At 39.3% G+C, this 21716-nt stretch overlaps 1 long non-coding RNA gene across 1 annotated transcript in view; it reads left to right on the top strand.

Moving 5' to 3' along the window:
• The window catches only part of LOC131511956 (uncharacterized), a 74784-nt gene extending 59086 nt beyond the window's left edge, over nucleotides 1–15698 (top strand). Inside the window, exons 2-3 of the long non-coding RNA XR_009261841.1 lie at nucleotides 14322–14452; nucleotides 15601–15698. This is a non-coding gene — a long non-coding RNA (uncharacterized LOC131511956). The remainder of the gene's footprint in view (nucleotides 1–14321; nucleotides 14453–15600) is intronic.
• Nucleotides 15699–21716: the final 6018 nt, after the last annotated feature.

The raw sequence follows: 21716 nt of genomic DNA, 5'->3' as shown, positions 1-21716 counted from the left end.
TTGGTGGGAATGTAAACTGGTGCGGCCATTATGGAAAATAGTATGGATTTTCCTCAAAAGGTTAAAAATAGAATTACCTTACTATCCAGTAACGGCATTACTGGGTATTTACCCAAAGAATACAAACACTAATTCAAAGGGATACATGTATCCCTGTGTTTATAGCAGTATTATTTACAATAGCCAAATTATGGAAGTAGCCCAAGTGTCCATCAGAAGATGAATGGGCAAAGAAGATGTGAGATGATTCCATATATATATATATATATATATATATATATATATATATGCGCAATGGAATATTATTCGGCCATAAAAACAATGAAGTCTTGCCATTTGCAATGACATGAACAGAGCTAGAGAGTAGAATGCTAAGCAAAATAAGTGAGAACAAGACAAATACCATACTATTTCACCCATATGTGGAATTTAAGAAACAAAAGAAATGACAAAGGAAAAAGAAAAGAGACAAACCAAGAAAAAGACTCTTATCTATAGAGAACACGCTGATGGTTACCAGAGGGAAGGTGGGTGGGGAGACAGGTAAAATAGGTGATTGGGATTAAAGAGTACACATAACATGATGAGCACCGAGTAATGTATATAATTGTTGAGTCATTAAATTGTGTACCTGAAACTAATAGAGCACTGTATGTTAACTATACTGGAGTTAAAATTAAAAACTTTATAAAAAAATATTTTGAACTGAATGGAATTGAGAGCACATGTCAAAATTTGTGGGATGCAACCAAAGAAATACTTTGAAATTTATAGCATTAAATCCTTATATTAGACAACAAGAAAGGTATAAAATAAATAATTTAACTTTTACCTAGAAAGCTAGAAAAAGAAGAGCAAATTAAACCAAAATAAGAATATAAAAAACATAAAGAGTGCAAATCAGTAAGACAATGGCAAAATCAACAAAACAAAAAATTGTTTCATTGAAAAAGATTGATGAAATCTATGAATCCAGAGCAAGATGGACAGAGAAAAGACAGAAAATATAAATTAATAATATCATTAAAGAAAGAGACATCACTACAACTCCTATAGACATTGAAGGGATAACTATAGACATTGAAGGGATAATAATAAAATATTATGAATAAATTTTATGGAAATGAATTTGGAAATTAAGATAAACTAGCCAAATTTACTAGAAGATGTAACTTATAGCACAAGAACTATAAAATGTGAATAGCCACATATCTGTTTAAGAAATTGAATTTATAATTAAAACTTTCACACAAAGAGAACTCCAGTCCAAATAGTTTCACAGATGTGTTCTAACATTTCTGAGTAGGAAATAATATCAATTCTAAACATACTTTCAGAATAGAGAGGAAAAGGGGGACACTTCCTAACTGACTTTATGAGGTCACCATAACCCTGATATCAAAAGCTGACAAGGACATTGAAAAAATAAATTATAGACCAATATCTTTCCTAAGCCAAGATGCAAAAGTCCTTAACAGATATTAGCAAATTGAATCAAACAATATATAAAAAGGATAATACATCAAGACCAAGTGGGGGGATGTTCCAGGAAGGCAAGATTGGTATAATATTAATAAATCAATAGAAGTCAGCACATTAACAGAAAAAGAAAAAATATGATTAGTTCAAGAAATTCAGAAAATGATTTGACTAAATTCCAACATCCATTCATGACAAAAATAGAAGCTCTCAACAAACTAGGCATGAAAGAAAACTTCCTCATCCTGATAAAAGCCATCTCTATAGCTAACATCATACAACAAAAGTAAAATACTGAATGTACTTCCCCCTACCATCAGTAATAAGGCAAGGGTATCTGTCTCACTACATGTATTCAGCATTGTACTGGAGATCTTAACCAGGGCAAAAAGGAAAGATTAAAAAAAAAAAAAAAGAAGGATGGGAAAAGAGAAGTAAAACTATCTTTATTCACAGAAGATGTAGCTGTATACACAAATAATCTGATTCCAAAGGAATCTACCAAACACTATTAAAACTAATAAGTGAATTTAGCAAGGACACAGCACATAAAGTAACTAAAAATCAATTGTATTTCCATATACCAGGAATAAAAATTGTCAAATGAAATATAAAACTCCATATTTATGTTTACAATGGCATTACAAAGCATAAAATACTGAGGACTAGGTTTATCAGAACATGTGTAACATCCCTATACTAAAAACTAGAAACTACAAAACATTGTTGAAACAAATGAAGAAAACATAAATAAATGGAAAGATACACCCTGTTCATGACTGATAAGACCCAGTGTTGTTAAGATGTCATTTTTCCCAGTTTTTCTAAAGATCCAAAGCAATTCCCCCCAAAGCAATCTACAGATTTATTGTAATCCCTGTCAAAATACCAATAGCATTTTTTTGAAAACTAGAACAAACAATCCTAAAATTTATTTGGAACCTCAAAAGACCCTGAATAGCCAAAGCAATCCTGAAAAAGAAGAAAAATAGAGGTATAAGAATCCCAGATTTCAAGATATACTACAAACCTATAGTAATCAAAACAGTACTGGCACAAAAACTGACAAATAGATCAACGGAACAGAATAGAGAGTCCAGAAATAAACCCACACTTATATAGTCAATTAATTTATGACAAAGGAGGCAAGAACATACAAAGGGGAAAAAGTCTCTTCAACAAATGGGAGTGGGAAAACTGGGTAGCTACAGGCAAAAGAATGAAACTGGACCACTTTATTACACCATACACACAAAAATAAACTGAAAATGAGTTAAAGACCTGAATGTGAAACTTGAAACCATAAAACTCCTAAGAAGAAAACACAGATAACAATCTCTTTGACATCAGCCATAGAAACATTTTTCTAGATACATCTCCTGAGTCAAGGGAAACAAAAGCAAAATTAAACTGCTGGTACTACACCAAAAATAAAAAGCTTCTTCACAGTGAAGGACCATCAATGAAACAAAAAGACGACCCACCAAATAGGAGAAGATAGTTGTAAATGATATATCCTATAACAGGTTAATATCCAAAATATACAAAGAACTTCTACAACTCAGCACCAAAAAACAATCTGATTAAAAATGGGCAGAAGACATGAACAGATATGTCTCCAAATATGGCATACAGATGACCAACAGACACATGAAAAGATGCTCAACATCCTTCATCATCAGGGAAATACAAATCAAAACTACAATAAGGTATCACCTCATACCTGTCAGAATGACTAAAATCAAAACACAAGAAACAAGCATGGGCAAGGATGTGGAGAAAAACCCTCATGCACTGTTGGTAGGAGTTGCAAACTGGTGCAGCCACTATGGAAAAATAATGTGGACATTCCTCAAGAAATTAAAAATAGAATTACCATATGATCCAGTAATTTCACTACTAGATATTTACCCAAAGAATATGAAAGCACTAATTTGAAAAGATAGACACACCCCTATGTTTACTGCAGCATTATTTACAATAGCCAAGATATGGAAACCCAAGTGCCCATCCATAGATGAATAAAGATGATGTGGTGTGTTTGTATACAATGGAATATAAGCCAAAGAACAAAGTCTTGCCATTTGCAACAACCTGGATGGATTTAGAGGATATTGTGCTAAGTGAAATAAGTCAGAGAAAGACAAATACCATATGATTTCATCCATACATGGAATTTAAGAAACAAATGAACAAAGAAAAAAAAGACAGAAAACTCAGACTTAAATATAGAGAACAAACTGGTTGGGGGGTAGGTGTGGGGGGTGGGGGGTGGAGGGATGGGTGAAATAGGTGAAGGGGATTAAGAGTGCACTTACCCTGATGAGCACTGAGTAACGTATAGAATTGTTGAGTCACTATATTGTATACCTGAAACTAATATAGTACCGTATGTTAATTATACTGGAATAAATATTTTTAAAATGTAGTGGGAAGAGGGGTGCCTGGGTGGCTCAGTTGGTTAAGAAACCAACTTTGGCTCAGGTCATGATCTTGCAGTTTGTGAGTTCGAGCCCTATCGTCAGGCTCTGTGCTGACAGCTCAGAGTCTGGAGCCTGCTTCTAATTCTGTGTAATCCCAATTAAAATCCCAGCAAGTCTTTTTTTGTTTGCTTTTGTTCTTTGTTTTTTTGTTTTGGTAGAAACTGTCAAGCTGATACTAAAATTTAGATAAAAATAAAAAGGAACTACAATAGTGAAAACAATCTTGAGGGGCACCTGGGTGGCTGAGTCCATTAAACATCTGACTTGGGCTCAGGTCATCATCTCATTGTTCATAAATCAGTGCCCCGCCTGGGCCTTTCTGCTGTCAGCACAGAGCCTGCTTTAGATCCTTGCTCTCCCTCTCTCTCTGCCCCTCCCCCACTTGCACTCTCTGTCTCTGAAAAAATAAATAAAACTTTAAAAAAAAACCTTGAAAAAAATACAAAGTTGGAGAACTTAAATTCCCTACTTTCAAGAGTAAATTTAAAACCAAAGTAATTAGGACAGTTGGTAGTGACATAAGGATAGACAAATAGATCAACTGCGCAGAAGTAAGATTCCGCATATAGAGTCACTTGGTTTTCTATAAAGGCACCATAGCAAATCAACAGGGAAAGGAAAGCCTTTTCTACAAATGATGCTGGATTAACTATTCAGCAAATCAATGAACCCCAAGTACTACCTATACCATATACTAGACTTAACCTTGAGATGAATCATAGACCTGAAGGTTTCCTAAGCCTCTTTAAGGAAAGTTAGAAGAATACCTTTGTGAGCTTAGGATAGGCAAAGTTTCTTGTTGTCGTTGTTTTTTTGTTTTGTTTCATTTTGTTTTTTAAGCAGCAGATAGTAAGCAGTAACCACAAGAAAAAGAATTTGCAAAATTAGACTTCTCCAAAGCAAAAACTGCTCAGCTTTCTTCTGGTCTGAGGCAGACTTACTTCTTTTCTGACAAACGATTTGTAACCAGAGTATTTAAAGAAATCCTTAGTATCAGTAATAAAAAAAAAACCCACAAGCCCATATAAAAATTGAACAAGGAGTTATACAGACACTTCACAAAAGAAGATACGCAAATGATCTGCATGCACATGAAAATATGCTTAATATCACTAGCCATAAGAGAAATGCAAATTAAAACCACACTGAGATTCTCTTTCACTTTGTAAGGTGGCTAAAATAGAAAAGAACACCAAATATTAGCAAGAATGTATATTTGCTGACACAATCTTTTCAGATAAATGTTTGGCTCTTTCTCACCAAGTTAAACATGTATCTATCCCATGACCCAGAAATCCATTCCTAGGTATTTATCCAGAGAAATGAAAACATATGTCCACAAAAACGCCTCTATAAGAATATTCATAGCTGCGTGAGTCATGATTGCCAAAATCTGGCAACTCCAACATCTACCACAGGAGAACAGACAAGCACGTTCATAAGTGTAATCTGCTCAGCAATAAAAAGAAATCAATTACTGAAACCTGCAAGCAACTGGATGAATCTCAAAAATATTAAGTGGAACAAAAGAAGTCTGACATCAAAGAGTACAAAGCATATTATAATTCCATTTTTAAAAGTCTAACATAATCAATGGTGATAGAAATCCAGGCAACAGTTGTCTCTGGCAAAGACTTGGGGGGCTTTAGGGAACATTTTGAAGTGATAGTAATATTCTATATCTTGTGTGCTTTGTTTTAGGGTTTGGATTAATTGGGTATGTACATTTGCAAAACTCACCAAACACTTAAGATCTGTGCATTTCTTTATATGTAAATTATAGCTTAAAAAGAAACAAGAAACCATTGAGTATCTGCTATATATCAGGCATTGTTCTAGGTGATAGTGATAGAACTGTACACAAACTGACAGAAACACCTCTGCCCTTGTGAAGGTTAATTCTAGATTACATAAACAAACTTCTGATGTGCTAAACTGAAGCATACAATTACAGGTTTACCCCTGCCCGGAAAAAGAGGCTCAAGGTATCACACCTCCTCGGCCCTCCCCATTAGCCACCTTACTACACTGGTGGTCAATGGCCTTGTGAGATACAGGCCAGCCCACCTGTTGGGAAGTGGTGTGTCGGCATTCGGCATTTCCGAACTAACTGAAGTGAAGACCTTTCTGGGCCATATTTCATTTCTGTGTAAAGCAGCATTCATTCAATTACATGCCTTGGGTTGGATTCACGGGAACAGCCTTGGTTTGGGCCTAGGGTGCAGAGGAGGCAGCAGTGAGGCTGCTGCAGAATCTGTGATCTTATCCGTGGGCAGAAGCTGGGCCCTATGCTGACCTATTAAGGGTGTGCTTTTACCAAGCGCTTTGGGCAGACTTGAGGGAGTACAGATGGCTAAGACAGAAGTTTAGGGCCAAGTTGCACACTGGCAACTCCAGCCAGCCTAGGGGCTGTCAGCCTTTTGTGGACTGGCTAGGTTCTTTGTTTCACCTCCTTGTTTTCCCTTTGGCATAGCCAACTCCAACACAGCTTTGGCTGAGAAAGTTAACAAGGTGACCTGAGAAGGTAAGAAGTCATTGTGGAGACATGTCTTTGTTTTAGTTCACCCCAGAAAGCTACTTCATAATATACTATTAGAAGGCAGAGTGCCAAGATGCAGTATGAATATATTGTGGAGGGTGCTAAAATGGGTGAGGGTGGGAAGTTGCTAGTAGGAATGACCAAGGTGATTTTCAGGGTTCTTTCTAGATGTCAACAATGTGTGATGTTGGATGCCTTCTTTTTCTACTAAGAATTTGACAAAGTTTTATTACTACTAATATTTACATAATGACTTCTATTTTATAAAGCACATTTCTTATAATAATCACAGCTAGCTTTATTGATTGTTTGTGTTGGGGAGGGCTGTCTTAGGTTCCCCTAGAAGTAGACTCTGTAAAAAGAATTCAAGAGTGAGGTGCCTGGGTCGCTCAGTTGGTTGGGCAGCTGAATTCAGCTCAGGTCATGATCTCATGGTTCGTGGGTTCGAGCCCTGCATCAGGCTCTGTGCTGACAGCTCAAAGCCTGGAGCCTGCTTCGGATTCTGTGTCTCCCTCTCTCTCTGCCTCACTCCTGCTCATGCCCTGTCTCCTTCTCTCTCAAAAATAAACATTAAGAAAAATTAAAAAAAAATAATTCAAGTGCAAATTAAGCCTCTCCCAATTCATTTGGAAGATAGACGAAAAATTGGTAGAGGAGCAGGGAAGTGAGACAGGGAGGAAAAGTCAGCCAGTAAAAGGTGCATTTGGGGGCCACTTCCCACTGGAAGAACATGAGACAATACCTGAGTTATCCTACCTCAGAGGGAAGGTTACTGGGTCATTTATGTAACTATCATTATACATCAGTTGAGGGCTGTTTCTTGGAGGGACACTCATTCTCTGGCATACTGAGCCCACCTCTTGGACAGCAGAGCTGGTCGGGCAGCAAGAACATGCTCTCAGAAAAGAAATGCAGACATCGGCAATTGGAAGTGGAGCTGGCGATCCCTGAACAGTAAGATGGGTGGGAGACCAATGGCATGTGTTATGCAGCACTGTGCTAAATACTTCATACGCATTTTTGACTGAACAGTCACAACAACTCCATGACTTGGTATCATGGCTTCCATTTTAAGAAGAGGCAGCTAGGACACAGAGAGGTTCAGTAGCTTCATCAAGGTTGAATGAGGGATGGAGAGTTGGGACTTCTGACCCCAGAACTCATTCTTACTGTGCTGTTCTGTGTTGTGTTTCTTAATTCCTTTATCTCCACACTAAACAAGAGACATTTCTCTTCATTTTATACATAAGGAAATGGAGGCTCACAAGGTATCAGACAACTTGCTTGCAGTCTTCCCATGAGATGGAAGGAGAGCCCAGGCTGCCCTCTGAAGCCCACATACATCCCCAAAATGCCCTGTCTGGCTATGAGCTTTATGCTCCTCATTTGCCTGCCTCCTCACTAAGGACTGTGGTTTTTCTTATGTTCTAGTCTTGGAAGGTTTTATTTATAACTCCCTCTAAACGGGCTTCCCGAAAAACCCATCGTTCCATACAGCAATGCTTAGAGCTAATTGCTCAGGCAGCCTCTTTCATCAGCCTCAACTTAGGGAGAATTTACTTGATTTACTTGCTTTCAATTTCTAAGCCTTCGTTTGTTTGCTTCCTTAAACAAATTAGACCTCAAGTCTTTGAAGATGGACTATCAGAGAGGATATACTCTGCATTCAGCATAAAAATTAAGCGAAGTCTAAGATCAGGTGTTTAGAAAGAGATATTTTGGTCACATTTGATCACAGTAAGCTAATCTTTTTCTGTGCTTAAATTTTCCCTTTGAACTCAGAGGAAAAATACCTTCTTGAGCCTCTAAGACCACCTGGTTTGACCCTAGCATTCCTCTAGATGTCTGAGCCACAGCTAATTAGATAGCAGACAGGAAGATCTTACTCTACATACAAAAGCCCAGCAAATATAAGGGTGAGAATTCTGACAGAGCCAAAGAAATTAGGAGACACCGTAGAATAATACTCCCCCAAAATGGCCCAAAGAAGGCCTCATCCATGGCTTGAATTCTTCCACATAACCAAAGGAGAATTAATTTAGTTCTCCAGGTTTCCATCCCACTGGAGGTTAGCCACTGGCTTTACATCCATATACCTGGCTTTCTATCTCTGTGTGGGGAGATGTGTCAACCACTGAGGTATGCTGCTGAGATACCCTTTCGAGAGAACCTGCTGCAAAGAGGGTAGCTGGCAGGTATCTTCAAGATGCTACAAATTCAGATCTCCTGCAGACATTCACATTGAGGCCATGCTCTCTCTGGTTTGCCTCCAGCCAGGACTGACCATAGTAGAGACACCAAAGCCATAACATTCCTATCAGACATAAAACTCCTATGATAGGAAATATTTCCTCTGGGGCTCCTCATCTGCCTAGGTCTTCTCAGATCTGCTCTGCAGTCTGGGTTCTCCTTCCTATCCCTTCTTAACTCTCTTCTTTTAAACATCACACTCTGAAGACAATCCCCACCTACTTCTGCTCCTTCTTCACAAACATTCCCCCAATGAATCTCTAACACATCGAATTCTATTTTGGTGTCCCTACTTGGAGCACTCACGCTTTTACAGTTGGTACATAGAATGGGGTTTTGGAGACTAGCTCACTCACCTCATGGCTAGCAAAAAGAATCCTAGCCCAAATGAAATGTGGTATAAGGATAGTTCCCGGAATAAAGTGGTATGCCTCAAATGCTGAAGGTTTCATGGTCAGTGACCTAGAAAAATGTCCCCATGGAGGAGAATGTCTTTGCCAATGAAGTGATTCAGGCATTTGAAATACATGAGGGAAACAACTCCAAGGCCAGTTGTTACTAAATTGTACTGACACACTGGAGAGGGATAAACAGAAACTTAGGGCCATTAACAAACAATTCAGGACTAAGTGTGAGGACTGTACAGCCTCTCTGGAAACTTACACAGTCTCTCATCTCCTACAATGGAATAAAGATCATAGATGAAGAGTCTGGATCTAACAGTTTCTTAGAGCTCCAGAGACAATTAAATGCTCAACCAAGACAAGGCCATTATGCTAAGGTCTGGGCCCTAGCTGGGAAAACTTTGGACCATGAAACTTTGGATGGGGGGCATCTGGGAGGATACCCCTCCAAATTTTACTTATGTCCTGGCAGATGGTAAAAGAAGGAGTTTTAAAATTCAGAAGGAAAGAATACTAGAATCAGTAGTTTATGTGAGATCAGAAGACCCACCAGAGGGACTGTATTGCATTGGAGAGTTCAGAGGACACAGTCTTCATCAGGACCATCAGGAATATGCTACGAAGTTCAGTAGTGGCAGGACAAAGCTGGGCTTACTGATAGCAATGGGAAGTGGAGCCTGGAAGTAATAGAGGCCAGGTGGCAGCACTGGACCACTAGAGCTAGGGGGCTGCAATTACCATAATATTAGCCTGGCAATGTCAGAGAGGCAGCCAAGGGCCCTTGACCACAGAGAATTGTGGAGATGGTCAGGGGAACGTGACTAAATAGACAAGAAGCCAAATGTACTGCTTAGTACAATCAGAAGAGGAAAAGAATAGAGGAGAGGGAGACTAAAGGCAGTTACCTCAATAGAAGGTCATGATCATTTACTCAGTGAGTAGCCCTGAGACAGTTTTCTGATTTGAAATCCAATGACTGAAGAGGTGGCCAGATCTCCAGGAGAAGGGCCCTGCAACATGATGGCAAGTATAAACTACAATGACTTCCTCAGCCCTGCCTCAAAAACACCTATGGCTATGTACTTGGGTGACTGCGCTGTGGGAAAATGTATATTCAGACACTTCAAGAAGTATTAGACACAGAGTCTGAGTTGACATTGACACCCAAAGACCCCACATATTTTCACAGTCCCATAATGAATGGAGACCTGGCTAGTCTGGTTTACAGTAGGCTCAAGGGTCCACGGAACCATACTTGGCAATTGGAGTACTGACCTCCTGGACTGTGGGCAAGTAAGAGTGAGAATAGTGGGGAAAGGTCAACTGGAAGCCTCTGAAGTAAATAAAAACAGTATCCCGTTCAAAGTCTTTTTTTAGAAGGCAGTGGATGGATGACTGGAGACTACCACAACCTTAAATAGTAGGTCTGATTACAGTGCTGTTTCAGACATGGTATCTTTGGTACAGCTGATTCATAAGGTCTCAGAGGCAGATGGTTTAAGGCTGTTGACTTGGCTTCTTCATTATTTCTATTCCAATCAAAAAAAAAATCAGAAAATCAGAAACAGTTTATTTTTACATGAACAGACAACAGTATTTATTTCATGTTGCTCCAGGGCTGTGTTAACTTTCCCATTTGCTCTCATAATACACCTGAATGGTTCTGGTGTATCAGAAGGAAAGAATTCTAGCATTTCTGTGGAAATGGCAGCCATGGAAGTACTCCACTCAGATCTCCTTTCAAGAGAAGCAGCAATGAGCAGAGTAGTTCCTGGTTCCTGGGCAGCTTCGGGCTATCACCTTGTTTCTAATGCAGCATTCATTTTGTGGCCTTGCTTTCCATGGGCTCCTGCTAGCCAGTGACCAAGCATGGGAAGGAGCTGAGAGCTGGGCCATACCTGCTCCAGGTGGGACTCCTGTAATGGGCAGTGTTTACACAGGGGTCCCTCTTGGTCTGGCTGAGAAGTTATCAGAGTTTCACCAACATTGAAACCTTCTCCTATTCAGTTCTCCCCTCTTCCCTCTCCTTGAACAGCTATTAGCCCTGCACAGGGATCTGAAGGCTCTCTCTGCTCACTCCTGCTCCCTCTCCCCTGCCCCTTTTATAAACATTTCCCTTCTGCATTTTTTTTATTCTGGTTGGGATCTACTTCTTAGAGGACCCAAAATGGCACAGGAGGCCATAGAAAAAGGCAAATAAAATTCCTCCACAAAACAAAACAAAACAAAACAAAACAAAACAACACATGTATTGCTGGATGGAGAAGTGATTATTGGGCAGGATTCTCAGATATACACTTTACACTTTCTGGACATTTTCAAAATTGCAAGGAAACAAGAATAACTGTCTTGGAAAAAATCTTTAGCCCAAAGCTATTTTCAAGTGTCTCCATAATTCCAAGTTCTATTAACTTGTGTGGAAGCTCTTATATTTGTCAGATCAAATTCTTGTTCTCTGCCCAATTTGGAAGTTTGCCTTCTGAGTGGCAAAGCACAATAACTGAACTTATGGTCCTGAATGTTGATTGGAAGAGGACTGGCCCAAATCTTACTTCTCCCCAGTCTCTCTGGGATCACTAAGGGCAGCACTCCTCTTGACTTTCAGAGGAAGTCGTGAAAAAGCATTAGCACTTTGCGCTTTATAGCTTGTCTTGATGGCCTGCAGAGCACCTCCTTATCTATCATCTTATTTTCAACTGTGCACCTACCAGGTGAAGGAGAGTCTCTCGTAGCACCTTTTTTTTTTTTAAAAGCAATTGGATGATTTGCCACTTCTGTCTTAGTATATGCTTGAAAGTAAGATATACAGTTGACTCTTGAACAACATGAATTTGAATTGCATGAATTCACATATATGTGGATTTTTAAAAAATACAATACTGTAAATGTATTTTCTCTTCCTCATGATTTTCTTGTCTCTAGCTTCCTTGATTGTAAGAATACAGTATATAATACATATAACATACAAAATATGTGTTAAACAATTGTTTATATTATCAGTGAGGCTTTCATCAATAGTAGGCTGTTAAGTTTTGAGGAGGCAAAAGTTTCAACTGGCGGGGGTGGGGGTGCCCCAAATCCTGCAAGTGTTCAAATGTCAACTGTAATTGTAAATTTAATTACTGAAACTAGAGAGGCCAAACCAAAAAAGTGACATCCCCTGCCTTTGGTAGAAGAAACATAAACCAAGCCATATGGGAAATGGTTGAGAAACAAACTGATGTTAAAAATAGGTCAGAAAGAAAAGAGGACTCTACTCTTTGCTTGTAAAAGAAGCACCAAGTGCTCTCCCTACAACAGACCATCTTCTTGTGTCTGTATCTTTTTAATAACTGGCTGGAAGACTGCCGAAACTACATTCATATTTCTTCTCCCAAATCAATAAATGAAAGAAGAAAATATCTATGACTTGGTTGAAGCAAATCTTCTATCAAATGTGACTCATTACATGAATGGAGGAAATGAGGCTGGATTAAAATGGCCTTCATTACAATACTAATAGTAATTATTACTAATTATTACTATTTATTACTAATTATTACTATTACTAATAACTATTACAATACTAATAGTTACAGTTGCTGAATGTGTTCAACAAGCCATGAGCTTTCCACACAATGCTCTCACCCCACAAAGATCCTACAAAGTCAGTATAATTTCTCCCACTGGACAGGGGAGATCCCTAAGACCCAGAGATGCCTGGTAACTTTCCTGGGGTCAACCAACCGGGACAAGGCAGAACCCAGGTGGGTCGATGCATGTCCAAAGCTACTCCATCCTCTCACCTTCCTCTCTTCAGGCAAGAAAGACATGGGAGAAGGGCAGGGAGAGGCTGGGGTAAGATGGTTTTCAGAGCAATGGCAGACCCTTGTAATGAACAATATCAGACTTTGCACAATGAATTTTCTAATGGCTGGAAAGAATGAGAGCAACACTAATAATTGTAGGGATACTTTAAGATCTTGTGAATAATCTTGGTGGGGAACATTAAAAAACAAGATGAATTCTTCCTTTTCTAAACTCCTCTGCACTTCATTTGAGCACATCATTTGGAGCATATTAGGGCTCAATAGACATTTTGAACCAATAAATAAATTTGTACCTCTATTAAAATAGCATTGGCTTTTTGCCTTGTGCTGTAGGTATTTCTGTGTGCTTTAAATCTCCCCTCCTAGATAGTGTCTTAATATCAATAGCCTCTAGCATTTATGTAGAAATTTATGGTAAAATTTTGTGTACATCATTTTACTCAGAACAGTTCTATGAGGTTTGAAAGGCAGGCATTCTTCTCCACATTTTAAGGACTTTGAGACTCAGAGAGAAAGGATTTGCTCAAAGTCACATTCCTAGCAAGGGGGAAAGTTTGAGCTTGAATTAACAATTTCTAATGTCACATGTTTTTCTTTCAAATATACAGAGTCCTCTTATGGAAAACTGTCCCTCTAATTCATCATTGCAGTGTGACATAGCCAAGCCCTACACCTTACTCATGATAATGTTCCATAGTATCTGTTGGGTCATTTTTATGAATGAGTGACTGGAGGAGGAAAGGCATGAATGAAACCCTTCTAAGAAATGGGTGAATGAGGTTTGCATTTGGGCAATTTGACTTTCAGATCTGGGTGGAAAGTGTTCTAGTAAATTCCTCTGTATACTCACATTTAAATAAATGTCCTCCCAGATGTCCTCAAAGGAGACAGTTTTACCACACTTTCTAGTTGAAAAATATTCGTGTTTGGTCCTTCCAGAGGCCATAAATCTCTTTAATCAGTGCCTAATGGTCTTGGGGATGACTCTGAGCAAGTATCCCCTTAATTGAAAGAAGAATGTTGTCATCTGCCACAGGGATTTCTCATCATGTTTCATCAGATTCAAAACAGAACCCTGTTTGGAATTCTTTTATGAACAGTGTAATTACACCACATCCTATGGTGTTTGGAAGTAGTGCTCACAATTAGCATCTCTGTCATGAGTGGGAAGTGATCCATGCTAAATAGGAGCTGGGCCAGATGGGTCTTGCTAAGACCCTCTCCCCTCCGCCTTCAGCTCCATTAAATTAAGTTGTCCCTACGTGTGTGCAAAAGAATAAATCAATCTTTACTTCTGTGTGTATTAAAGAAATGCATCCGCTTCCATTAATTAAAAGTCAAGTGCTTCTGTTTATAGTGATGAGGATAGAACAGACGCTTATGCCAAAGAATTCCAGAGAAGCAGATCCTGGTGAGATGCCACGGTCCTCGGCAGGCTGCGCAGCAAGAGGAGCTCAGACATAAGCCGACCTGTCCTTGTCCTGGAAGGTAAGGGGCAGCATCCCAGCGAGTCTGGGGCCTCTAGCCTCTATTGCCAAGTGGCCCCTACTTGGGAACATGGGTGATACTCTCCAGGGGCACATAGAACACAAGGCCCTGCCTGATGAACAGCTGCCATTGGGTCTGCTGGTCATGTGTAGCAGCAAACACTTTATCTTGGGATCTGCATTTTCCTCCTGACTTTGAAACTTGTTTCTTATCTACCTTTTCACTTCAAATTCCTCCCCTACTCCCAACAAATATAGACATAGGCACTCAGAGTTCTGTTTCCATTCTTCCCTTCTTTACTTGAAGTTGTTCCTAAGTCATGTCTCAACCATTTACACTTTAGTAAGAAGTTCAGCCAATGTTTGGCTCCCCATGTATATTATGTTATATATTGTATGTATATGTATATATAGCATATACTATGTGTATATACATATATGTGTATATATATATATATAGCATATATACACATATATATAGTATATATATAAACATACATATAAGCTTAGTTCCTCATTATGGGAAGAAAGGTTTTGTGCCTAGAGAATTTTTTAGACTTCTTTCTTATATATCGGTATAATTTTCTGTCATAAAATAAATCTCATAATAGGAGAAAGTTTTTAAATAAAAGGTAAAAGAATTTGACCTCAATCCTATCTCTCAAAGTGACCACCTTAAATATTTAGATGTATTTTTTTTTTATCTCTTTCCACTTATAAAATTGTAAAGTATTTGCTGATTACAAAAAAAGTAGAGAGGGGTGCCTGGGTGGCTTAGTCGGTTGAGTGTCCGACTTCAGCTCAGGTTGTTATCTTAGGGTTCATGGGCTTGAGCCCCGTATCGGGCTCTGTGCTGACAGCTCAGAGCCTGGAGCCTGCTTTGGATTCTGTCCCCCTCCTCTCTGCCCTCCCCCACTCACACTCTGTCTCTCTCTGTCTCTCAAAAGTGAATAAACATTAAAAAATTTTTTTTTAAAGTACAGAGAAATTCTTATTCTCTTGTTTTAGGCATAATTCCAACAAGCTTGGTTTCATTTCTCAGTCCATAGATTAGAGAAAGTGATTTTAAAACAGGGAGATTAACAGGGGAAAACACCAAGTAAAAAAGAATTGAGACTCCTCAACTCCCCTATGTTTATCCTTTTGCAGGCTGATGAATGAGAAAAACAAAATCAGACAAAAGAACTGGGGGCAAATGGTTCCTTGTATACAACTTGAAACCGAATCATCAAGAAGGCAACCGACTGGGGCGCCTGGGTGGCGCAGTCGGTTAAGCGTCCGACTTCAGCCAGGTCACGATCTCGCGGTCCGTGAGTTCGAGCCCCGCGTCAGGCTCTGGGCTGATGGCTCAGAGCCTGGAGCCTGCTTCCGATTCTGTGTCTCCCTCTCTCTCTGCCCCTCCCCCGTTCATGCTCTGTCTCTCTCTGTCCCAAAAAATAAATAAAAAACGTTGAAAAAAAAAAAAAAAAAAAAGGCAACCGACTGAATGGGAGAGGATATTTGCAAATGATATACCCAAAAGGGGGTTCATACCCAAAATATATCAAGAACTTGTACAACTCAACACCAAAAAAAATAATCCAATTAAAAAATGGGCAGAGGAGGGGTTCTTGGGTTGCTCAGTCATTGAAGTGTCAGACTCAATTTCAGCTCAGGTCAGCATTTCATGGTTCTTGAGTTCAAGCCCTGCTTTGGGCTCTGCACTGATAGTGTGAAACCTACTTGGAGTTCTCTCTCTGCCCCTCCTACTGCTCTCTCTCTCTCAAAGTAAATAAACATTTTTTTAAATGGGCAGAGGAACTGAATAGATTTTTTTCCAAGAAGACATACGGATGTCCAAGAAACACATGAAAAGATGTTTAACATCACTCATCATCACGGAAACGCAAATCAAAACCACAATGAGATATCACCTTACACCTGTCAGAATGGCTAGAATCAAAAAGATAAGAAATAACAAGTGTTAGTGAGGATTTGGAGAAAATGGAACCCCTATGCACTGTTTGTGGGAATGTAAATTGGTGCAGCCACTGTGGAAAACAATATGAATATTTCTCAAAGAAATAAAAACAGAAATACCATATAATCCAGTAATTCCACTACTTGGTATCTATCTAAAGATAATGAAAATGCTAATTCAAAAAAATATATGTACCCCTATGTTTATTGCAGCATTATTTACAATATCCAAAATATGGAAGCAATCTAAGTGTCCACTGATAGACGAATGGAAAAAAAAAATGTGCATATATATACATATATATATACATATATATATACATATATATATGTATATATATATATATATATATAAAATGCAGTATTACTCAGCCATAAGGAAGAATGAGATCTTGCCATTTGCAACAACATGGATGGAACTAGAAGATATAATGCCAAGTGAAATAAGCCAGACAAAGATAATTACCATATGACTTTGCTCATAAGTGTAATTTAAGAAACAAACAAAAAAATGACAAATAAAGAGGGAAAAAAAGACAGACAAAAACCAGACTCGTAAATACAGAGAACTGATGGTTACCAGAGCAGAATTGGGTGGGAGGATGGGTAAAATAGGTGAGGGGGGGTGGTTAAGAATACACTTATCATGATGAGCACTGAGGAAAGTATAGAATTGTTGGATCATTATATTGGACACCTGAAACTAATATACCACTGTATGTTAATATAATTAATAAACAAAATAAATTAAAAATTTAAAAATAAACTAGAGAGGGTTGCAAGGGTTGCGATAAATTTTAGCAACCTTTCCATTGCAATTCAGGTCTTTGGAAATGTTAACATTGGGAAGAAATAATACTCAATGTATGCTGTGTTTATAATTTAGTTAGCTCTTTGACAAAATTTGTCTTTGTAACAAGTGTTACAAAGTGTGTGAACCCCAGTAGGCAAACATTTTGCTTAAGAACAAGAAAACTGAGTCCCAAATAGGCTTCAGTGTCTTGCCTGGGTTGGCCAAGCAGTGGTTCTTCTGGCTCCTCACCTTGCCTGTTTCCTGCCTGACAATGCCACCTTCCTTTCCTGGAACCCTTCCCTGGAGACTTGTGCCTGGGCACTATAAGGTCAAAGCTAAGAACACTGATTTGACAAAGGTGACTTCTCTATGTGGTCGTTAGAGCACACACCTGAGGGTCAGACAGCTCAGGTTTGACTCCAGGCTCCTTCACTTACTAGCAGTGTGACCCCTTTGACCCTTGATTTTTCATATCTGTAGCATGTGGTTAATATCCGACCTACATCGTAGGGTTACTGGCATAATAAAGGAGTTAATTAACATAAAGTATTTAGACAAATACTTAGTGCTAGGCAGTAAGTACAATATACCAGCACCCCACCTATGACAAAATAGATGTGAATTTAGGGGAAAAAATTATGGTTTAAAGTGAGTGATTTAAAGAATGAATAATGCATTTGTGCATTTCATAGATTATTTTAATGCTGTTGTCCTATTTTACTGTTAAGTAGGTTTTGTTCCAATTTAAAATAGTTTATTTTTTAAAAGTTAGCTTTATGGCTCAACAAATAAACTATTTATGTTTGAGCTCCACCAAATTAGTATAGTCTGTCCATGATTTTGATTTATGGTGTGATTCAAGTCCCTGTTTTTATCAAAATTTGGGAACAGTGTTAATGACATATTAGTAAAAGGAAATCTTTTCAGTAAAAAGTTTTAAATACATTAACAAGGGGCATGCTGTACTCCCCATCCCAACCCCCACTCTCAAGCCCCAGAATGGGTCCTGCTTTAGGGAAATGAAGTCACCCCCTTTTTTTTTAATTATAAAAATACCTGGTGCACCTGGGTGGCTTAGTCGATTGAGCTTTGGACTCTTGATTTTGGCTCACGTCATGATCTCATAGTTCATGAGATTGAGCCCCGCGTTGGGCTCTGCACTGAGTAGAGTGTCCTGTGATTCTCTCTTTCCCTCTCTCTCTTTTCCTCCCCTACTCTCTCTCTCTCTCAAAAAAGTTAAAACTACCTTTATTTAGGGGTGCCTCGGGATGCTTTATTTAGCATCTGACTCTTGATTTCAGCTCAGGTCATAGATCTGGTGGTTTGTGGGGTCAAGTCCTGTGTCAGGTTCTGCACTGACAGCATGGAGCTTACTTGGGGTTCTCTCTCTCTCCCTCTCTCTCTGCCCCTTCTTTGCTTGCATGCACATGTGTGCTCTCTATCAAAATAAATAAACTTTAAAAATACCTTTATTTAATACCAACTGTGCAATATTTATAGGAAGCCAAGAAAGGATCCTATTCTAGTGGCAGCTGGGGTGATTGGAAGGGCCACTGGGAAGCTGTCAAAAGCTCACATTTAGTCTTTAGCAAACAAAAATTCTCATGTTATTTGATGCAAAACCCTCCCTTTTTCTGACATGATTCTGGAATGGGCTGGGAGGTTAGGAAAGAAGGATGAGCTGCATGGTGGGAGCCAGTGAAGACATCTTTCTTTTCATGCTTATTATTAAAGCAGCTCCATAGGAATTGTGCCCTTTCTCTCCCTCTGTTCTCTCCTAATTATTTATTTCCATTTATGAACATAATTGCTATGCAATTGTAATACGTGTACTACTTGGCATTCTTTATTTTTCCCTGAGAAGCAATTTAAAAATGTTTCCACAAAGTTTTCCCTTTTCTCCTTAAAATTGTGTGATGTTTTATCTTATAAATCTGGTACAGGTTTATTTGACCTTACCATTGGGCATTTTCCAATATTTTCCCAGATACATCTTTTTTACATGTAGTTTTTCTTTTATTTTTCTTCTTTTGAGTTATTTTGGAACCATTTCCCAAGGTTAGGACTAATAGGTCAAAGAATATAAGCACTTACTTGGAGGTTTTGTCACGTAACAGTGTTAGGACTTCCAAAAAATGTGAACAAACTGAGAGTTATGGAGGTGACTCTTTTTAAGAGAAAATGAAATAGGATTTTCTATCTTCAAGAAAAGAAAAGCAGGCTAGGAGAGTAACTGAAAGAGAAAAGAGTCATGAAGAATAGCTTTAAGGGCCCTTTACACATAGAATGGATTGTAAATAGTCCTAAAACCTATAAGGAAAGGCCAGAAGGGGCATGGAAAAGGAGAATACGGCTTCACCTTTTAAAAGGAGACTGATCACACATGAAGCTAATCTGTAAAAAAGTCCATTGCTTCTCCCTTTTACTTGAAAGGCATCCAATGGAATCATTTCCATAAATTAGTCTCCTGGCCATGAAGTTTTACTGTTGGGGCTTTGTGGTACCCTCAGTCCTCACACACTTCCGGTTTATTTTTAATCATTTGGATGTGCTCTTGGTGAAGTGGGTACTTTTCCCATCAGAAGATTATGAAAGAAGCCTCACATGTCCAGCAATTGTTAGAATGTAGAAGTTTACATTGCCAAACGCTGGGGCTCATGTATTGAGCCATTCAATAAATGGGAGAAGAGAGGAGGTGTCATTGTGGGAAGAGTGTGAGCTTTAGTCTCCCGCTAGTGAATCTCACTTGTATAACAAAGCATCCCACATAGGTGTTTCTACTGACAATACTGAGCTGAGGGCCCTCTTCCTCTGATAGTCCCAGCACGTGTCACACTAAACACTTGGTAGTCATCTTCTGTTTGCTGATCCTTAAAGATAACCTTGCCATGGCTGGTTTTCTTTCTTTGAGCATGTGGGCAACATCGGCATAAGTTCTTTCAGTCTGCAAGAATCCCAAACTCAAGGGCATGACAGATTTCAAAATCAATAGGTCAGATGTTTGTTAACTGAAAATATAGTAAGTTATGGTTTCCCATTAGATAAAATTAGGACCTTTCACTATTTAATCATGTTTTATGTACAGCTTTTAGATATTGCTCAGTTGTTGAAGTGTAAGTACATATGTGACTTAATTTGATCCTCACAAGGTCGGAAGCATTATTAGTCCACGTTACAGATGGTGGGGAAAAAAACCAGAACACTAGGTTACGTTTTCAAAGTTGATGGAACAAGTGAGCAGTGGGGCTGTAGACCTATATATAACCTGCACCATCAGACTCTAAGCCCAGTCTCTGACCGTGGGAGCAGTTTCACCATGATATGTTGTGCAGAAGATTGATTCAAGTTACATCTGAAGGGAGTTCTCTGTGCCTCTTGGATTTCAATGCCTTTTTCCTTCCCCAGATCAGGGAAGTTCTCAGCTATGATTTGTTCAAGTACACCTTCCGCCCCTTTCTCTCACTCTTCTTCTTCTTCTGGAATTCCTATGATATGGATATTGTTCTGTTTGATTGCATCACTTAGTTCTCTAATTCTCCCCTCATACTCCTGGATTTTTTATCTTTTTCTCAGCTTCCTCATTTTCCATAATTTTATCTTCTACTTCACCTATTTTCTCCTCTACCTCTTCAATCTGTGCAATGGCCACCTCCATTTTATTTTGCACCTCATTTATAGCATTTTTTAGTTCCTCATGACCATTTTTTTAGTCCCTTGATCTCTGTAGCAATAGATTCTCTGCTGTCCTCTATGCTTTTTTCAAGCCCAGTGATTAATTTTATGACTATTATTCTAAATTCTTGTTCCGTTATACTGTTTAAATCTTTTTTGATCAATTCATTAGCTGTTGCTATTTCCTGGAGTTTCTTTTGAATTCTTCTGTTTCGTCATTTTGGATAGTCCCTGGAGTTTCGGGGAACTGCAGGGCTCTTCCCCTGTGCTGTCTGGAGTAACTTGTGTTGGTGGGCGGCCGCAGTCAGACCCGATGTCTGTCCCCAGCCCACTGCTGGGGCCACAGTCAGACTGGTGTGTACCTTACCTTCCCCTCTCCCAGGGGCAGGACTCACTGTGGAATGGTGTGGCCCCTGTCTGGGCTACTTGCACACTGCCAGGCTTGTGATGCTGCTTTGATAGGATCTGGTGTATTAGCCAGGGTGGATCCACAAGGTGGTGCACAGGGGTGGGAGGGACAGGTTCAGTTCGCTTTGCTTTGCTGTTGGTGGTCCCCTGAGGGAGGGGCCCTGCAGCACCAGGAGGGAGGCAGACCCGTCGGAGGGATGGATCCACAGAAGCACAGCATTGGGTGTTTGTGCGATGCAAGCAAGTTCAGTGACAGGAACCGGTTCCCTTTGGGATTTTGGCTGGGGGATGGGCAAGGGAGATGGTGCTGGTCAGCGCCTTTGTTCCCCGCCAAGCTGAGCTCTGTACTCCGGCGCTCAACACCTCTCCCTCCCGGTGTCCTCTCACCCTCCTGCTCTCCCAGCAGAGCTGTTGACTATTAACATTCCAGATG

The sequence above is a fragment of the Neofelis nebulosa genome, chromosome 1, assembly GCF_028018385.1.
Source record: "Neofelis nebulosa isolate mNeoNeb1 chromosome 1, mNeoNeb1.pri, whole genome shotgun sequence".
NCBI lineage: Eukaryota > Metazoa > Chordata > Mammalia > Carnivora > Felidae > Neofelis > Neofelis nebulosa.
This window is presented reverse-complemented; position numbering and strand designations above follow the sequence as displayed.